The sequence below is a fragment of the Dipteris shenzhenensis genome, chromosome 9, assembly GCF_047967505.1.
Source record: "Dipteris shenzhenensis isolate YYH24624 ecotype China chromosome 9, Dip_SZ_1.0, whole genome shotgun sequence".
NCBI lineage: Eukaryota > Viridiplantae > Streptophyta > Polypodiopsida > Gleicheniales > Dipteridaceae > Dipteris > Dipteris shenzhenensis.
The window spans coordinates 58,797,342-58,803,808 of record NC_141604.1 but is presented as its reverse complement, the minus strand read 5'-3'; the positions used below and the strand labels follow the sequence as shown (position 1 = coordinate 58,803,808).

At 42.0% G+C, this 6,467-nt stretch overlaps 1 pseudogene; it reads left to right on the top strand.

Annotated features, from left to right (window-relative positions):
* The first annotated feature begins 327 nt into the window (after positions 1 to 327).
* On the top strand, positions 328 to 1,703 carry LOC147898907 (increased DNA methylation 3-like; annotated as a pseudogene).
* The last annotated feature ends 4,764 nt before the right edge of the window (positions 1,704 to 6,467 follow it).

The following is a 6,467-nucleotide window of genomic DNA, read 5'->3' as shown; positions in this document are numbered from 1 at the left end:
CTTCTAGGTTGGTGTTCCTTCCTCTGCCTGTACACCTCTGCCTGTACATCATTGCTTTGTCTATGGCATTTATAATTCCATCACTCTACCAAATTTAGAGTCTGGTACAATGCATTTTCATGGATTTTCATGGCATTGGGTGACCCAAAGTGAATCACACCCATGCAATTTTTGATCCTCAAGCAATGAGTTTTGGCAAGGCTATGAGAGGGTTTTCACTTCTAGAACTGCCAAAAAAGTTTGAAACTAGATCATGGGGAATAAAGGATATGTAGGGGTATCGTCAGGTTGATTTGATGGAGCACAATCTCTGGGATCACGACCGTGATGCTCATACCAAACTCGACTAGCCTTCCTGAGCGATGGGTTGGAGCCTCCACAAATGATCATCAATGATTTCTACTCGTATTTCTATTTTGGTCCTGACATAAAGAAGAAACTTTCTCGGAGGTTTGCTTTATAGAGACTATCTATGCGGCTCCCCCCATACAACTTGTAGATCTGTGTTTAAACTCTCACTCTCAAAGATTGAGAGTATACATTATTACGTTTTACAAAATGTTCTCTCAAATGCAAAGGTAAAACTACAGTCTATGTACATGCTTTTGCAAGGTCATCTTGCTCTAGCTGCAGCCACCATCGTGAAGGAGATGCTCGAAGATGATTGTCAATTCCCAAGTCTGTTTCTGCCTCTCCTGCACCAACAAACGAGATAAAAGTGTACATTCAAAGTTGTGGAAGCATGGTCTTTATAAATGACCCAGGACATAAAGTTCATTAAGCATCAAGGCCTTGATAGGTTTACACAGTTGAGTGGTTAAACAAACCTCACCCTTGATGCAATGGAAGTATAAAACTATCAGCACGGACAAAGGACTAATAGGGATGAGGATAGGCAACCATGGTTCCATGTGATGGTAGAACCTCACGGCCACGTACAGGACAAAAGCTCTTTGGGCCTTTTTGTGGGTGAGGACCCAAGGAACAAGAGGAGAAAGAGGATTTACTTTCCCTTCCAATGCAGATCCTGTCTCTAGGAGAAGAAAGATCCTAGTGGATGCAAAACAACAAAATTGGAGGAGCCATGTTGCTTCTACCTTATCCCCCAACCTTGGAGCAATGGGATAGTATAATCAACATCGTGAAATGTGCTATCATTTTCACAGGGTTTGCAACAACGATGTGGCAAGTGGGTCCCACAATTAGAGTTGTAGATATTGGAGTCAATGAGAATGCTTCACTCTTTCAGCATGCTCTTCCTGGTGTAAAAAAGGCCAAAGGTAAGATTTTGAATAATCCTATTCTAAATCTATAGATTATCATGTGAGGTGCTTGATAGAGAGCACATTTAAATATCATATGTCTAATGCAAGAACTTTGTGTAGTAATCTGTGTACATTGTATAGAGAAAATAAGCTCTAATGCTTGATGGTAACAATAGATGAGTTTATTTGTTCTATGGAGAGTATAGCAAGGTTGTGATTAAAGGTAGAACTACTACAGGTGAGCAACGAGTTTACAAGGATTCACACACACTTAGTCTCCATGCCTACAGGACCTTTTACCATATCTTTCTAGCTGCCTAGCCATGTAGAGCCTTGTCAATCTGTGGCACTTTTGAATCCAATGTTATTTTTGAAGCAATTGTAATGAACCCAAGGAAGAACAAATCCCTTGGTCATCTTACAATTTTTGGAGAGTAAGCATGTTGGTTATGTGCTAGATGCTAAGTGTTATGTGCCACGTGCTATGTGCCAAATTCAAATTGATATGTGCTATATAAAAATTGCTATGTGCTAAATGCAAATCGATATGAACCCAAGTAAGGGCACATTCCTTAGTCTTATAATTTTTGGAGACGAATTGTGCCAACTCTTCCCCCACACAAATGTGTGGTTATGTTCTAAATGCAATGTATTGTAAGCCAAATGCAAAATCATGTGTGCCAAATTCAAATTGCTATATGCAAAATCCAAATTGCTTTGTGCTAAATGCAAAGTTTTAAGAATCCAACGTAGAGCAAATTGCTTGGTCTTAAAATTTTACATTCGTTATGTGCTAAATGCAAAGTGTTACATGACAAATGCAAAGTGTTATGTTCTAAATTGAAAGTGCTATGTGATATATGCAAATGATATGTGCTAAACACAAATTGATATAAGTCCAAGGAAGGGCACGTTCCTTAGTCTTATAATTTTTGGAGAGAGAGCGTGTCAACTCTCCCCCCACACAAATGTGTGGTTCTGTGCTAAATGCAATGTACTATAAACAAGCGAGTACAAGTAATTGTGAGCATTGCCTTTACTAGAGGAGGATAGAAAAGCTGAAAAGCTTGGTCAGGGCACAAGGAACAAAAGACTCCTTGTAGAGGAGCAACAGGAAGCAGTTGTTGCAGATCCACGCATTCGATCATTGCCATCAGAGCAAAGAAAACGAGCTGTGATGTCATGATTGGTGGTAGCATTTGAGGAAGCAACATCAGGCCATTCAGGTAAATACCATTCTTGAGTCTTCACAAGCTTTAGCCTGCACTCTAAAGTTCATAAAGTGACAACCCTACCAACACCTTGTATTTTTGTGCCAAAACATCACCACTATTGCAATGACTTTTGCACTTAGGCTGTCTCTCCTTTTCTTGCATTCTATTGAAGCCCATAGACTACTCAAATCGAGATGATCAGGCATTACTTCCACTCTTTGTGCATCTCTCGAGAGTTTCTGCAAATAACAAGGACATCTATAGAAAGCAGCCGGGATACAAGATGTTTGACGAGCACATCATACACATGCTTGATACAACGCAGGTCAGTGGTTGCCTGAACCATCCCAGTGGTTGCGTGTGATTGAGCTCTGGGATAGTTAACTTGTTTCATTTCTTGATACAACGCAGGTAAGTGGTTGCCTAAACTAGCCTGGTGGTTGTTTGTGATTGAGATTTGGTTTACTAGGCTGGCCTAGACTTAATGTGATTGTCCTAAACCAGCCCGGTGGTTTGAATATGATGCAACCGTGTGGCTGGTGCAGCTCAAACACCAGAACCAGGCTAGCTTAGAGTTAATGTGATTGTACTAAACCAGCTCGGTGGCTAGAACATCATGCAATAGTGGTTGGGTCAGCTCAAACACCAGTTATGTGATTGTCCTAAACCAACGCGGTGGTTGGAATATCATGCAACCATGTGGCTGGTTCAGCTCAAACACCAGAGCCAGGCTAGCTTGGACTTAATGTGATTTTCCTAAACTAGCTCGGTGGTTGGAACATCATACAATCATGATTGGGTCAGCTCAAACACCAGTTAAGGCTAGAGGAGGTAGGCACTGGCCAGAGGAGGTAGGCACTAGCAACAAAATGCATTTTTGTTGGTTTAGGATTACTTGCAACCCCCACAAAATATAACCTTTAGTAAATCCCAAGCAACCATCATGCTTGTTTTAGTAAATCCCAATCAATAAAACCCAAACAAGGGAACCGCCTACACTAGGCTAGGCTACCAGCAAAATTGGGTGTATGTGCCACCTCTCCTCCTCCCTCATCTCATTGAATTATCATGATCTTGGCTCCGATGACCGAGAAATTCTTCCATGGCAACCATCTAATTGCACGTCATGGGCTATTCAATGATGTATATGACTGCCTATGCTAGGCTGGGCTACCAGCAAAGCTGGGTGTATGAGCCACCACTCCTCCCCCCTCATCCTATTGAATTATCATGATCTTGGCTCTGATGACCAAGAAAATCTAGCTGATGTAGATGACTGCCTATGCTAGGCTAGGCTTCCAGCAAAATCTAGCTGTTGGATTGTGTGGTCTTAGCAGTGATAGGCACCCAGAGTTGCACAATTGACACAAGATCTTGGCTCCGATGACCAATAAATTCTAGCATGGCAACCATCTAATCGCACGTCATGGCTAGACGATGATGTAGATGACTGCCTATGCTAGGCTGGGCTACCAGCAAAGTCTAGTTGGTGGATTGTGTGCTCTTAGCAGCAATAGGCACCCAGAGTCACACAATTGACACAAGAAACAAAGGGGGAAAGAGTGGGAGGGCGGCAAGTCTAGCTATACAAAGGCCTTAAGAGTAGAGAAACAATTCACTGCACCTAGGAAAATTTCTCTCATGCCCCCTTCCATGCTCTCTCCAAGCCCCCTTCTACCCTTATGATGAATCTTCTGCTGCAACCTCAATGCCCCTTCATAATGCTGCCCACATCATGGGATCCACTTCCATGACCATGGGAGTTGTAGGATGGGGAGCTAAAGGAAACGGGTCATCGTTGTTCCATCAGGCACTGGTAGAGAACTCAACTTGGTGAGGAGACTCTCATAATTGAGCACAACCTTCGGTACTGGGGAAGGAGAACTCAACTTGGTGATAAGATGTAACACACTGAGAGCATGTGTCAGTGTGCTAGAGTTCACTACCAGATTGAGTTCCTTGTCCACTATCGAATCTTGTGCTCGATTGAGCTCACCGCCAAGTTGAGTTCTCTCTACCAGTGCCTTGAAAGAAGTTGCTATGACGAAGGCAATTCCTTGAAAGACTTGAAAGAAAAACCTTGTGACCAACCATGTTGCAGGATGGGGAGCCAAGGGAAACAGGTTGTCGTTGTTCCATGAGGCATTGGGAGAGAACTCAACTTGGCATTGAGCCTCTCGTAATTGCACAAAACCTTCCGCACCGAGGAAGGAACTCAACTTGGTCATCAGCTCTAATGCACTGAGAGCATGCGTCAGTGTGTTGGAGCTCAACACCAAATTGAGTTCCCTATCCACTGTTGAATGTTGTGCTCGATTGAGCTCACCTCCAAGTTGAGTTGCCTTTTCCAGTGCCTTAACTTTTGAAGTTGCTATGAAAAAGGTTATTTCAATTATGAGGTGCTCGTATTGTCCCCTTCTTACGAGGAGTATCAAGTCAAATTTGTAAGAAATTCCTACCTACGATAGCACTACGAGGTGCTCGTATTGTCCCCTAGATACAAGGCACTAGGTCAAAAGTGTAAGAAAGTGCTAACAAGGGCAAAAAGTGACACCTAGTCCTACCACAGTGGTGGTGTTGACAAGTGCTTAAAGAAGTGTCACAAAAACAAATGCTAGCATCTTTGTATGTAATCTGTTTTGTTAAATGTTTGCTTCGGATGTTATTTATTTTGTTTCAATTTTGATGTAATACTATTATCGCAAAAACTCTCTGATGTAATTTCTTAATGTAATCTCTTTTGTTTCAATTTCAATGTAGTACCATTATCGCTAAAACTATTGTTGGCTATTACTTCGGTAATAAAAGTGGCTCTAATGAAGAACAAATGGCATATTTTTGCCTCGTTTACATTTTACTACAACCATAGGGATTGTTGCATAAGAAATTGTTGAAAAAACTGTTCTTACTATAGTGAAAATGGTTCCAATAACTAGTGCGGTGCCTTAGAACTATGATAACTCCAATAACCAGCATGGTGGTTGCAAGGAAACTATACTAAATTGTAAATGCTACATTTTCCTTGCCTTGGAACTAAAATAGCTCCAAGAACGTGTGCGGTGGTTGAGAAATTGTTGCACAAGGAGTAAAATGACTAAAATAGCTTTGACATCTAGCGTGGTGGTTGCAGATATGGACCTTGAAGGGTCCAGTTAGAGATTTACATGCCACGGTGGTCTGCCATGGTGGTTTTGATGCCAATGTGGTGGTCTCTCCATGCCAACATCATTGCTTGAACCAACACAGTGGTCAGCACAGCAAAAGATTGTGTTGCACAATGATAGATGGTGAAGCTACGTAATGACAGGTGGCAAGGCAAAAGTTTTGTGCTGTTGTCAGGCCAACGTGGTTGTGCTCGAACCAACATGGTGGTCAGCACACCAAAATATTGTGCTACATAATGACAAATGGCAAAGTTGCACAAGCAAACATGGCAAGGCAAAGGCTGCGTGATGTAGTCAGGAGCAACAGTCTCTGTGCTCATGAGTAAATGCATATAGTGCCATGTGTCGAGCTCTGCGCTATTGACCATGATAAGATTGCATCTCATTATTACGCCAGTGCATGTTCATGACGTCAAGAAAATTTTCGGTGAGAGCGCGGGTCTGCCCAAAATTCAAATATTCACCCAGAAGCGCATCGCGTTGCAGCCCCAAAGTTGCAGCCCCAAAATGGCCCCAAAAATAGTTCCATGATTGGCTATACCCAAGAAAACGTTGACCCTAGACCAATACAATGCAAGAAGAGCCTAGATCCTTGGAGGAATCTTTGGAACTCCAATAGTTAAACAAGAAAATGATGAAGAAACAGAAGGATCCTGACAGTGCAAATGTGTACAAATGCAATTGTTAAAGCAAAAAAGTTGTATTTTTTAAGTCATATGATTTTTGAGCTCACTAATGTGGCTCCATTTGTTTGAAGGTCTATAGTAGGAGAAAGTAAAGGGGACACAAAAAAGAGAGGAGAGATCAAAAGATGCAAAACAAGA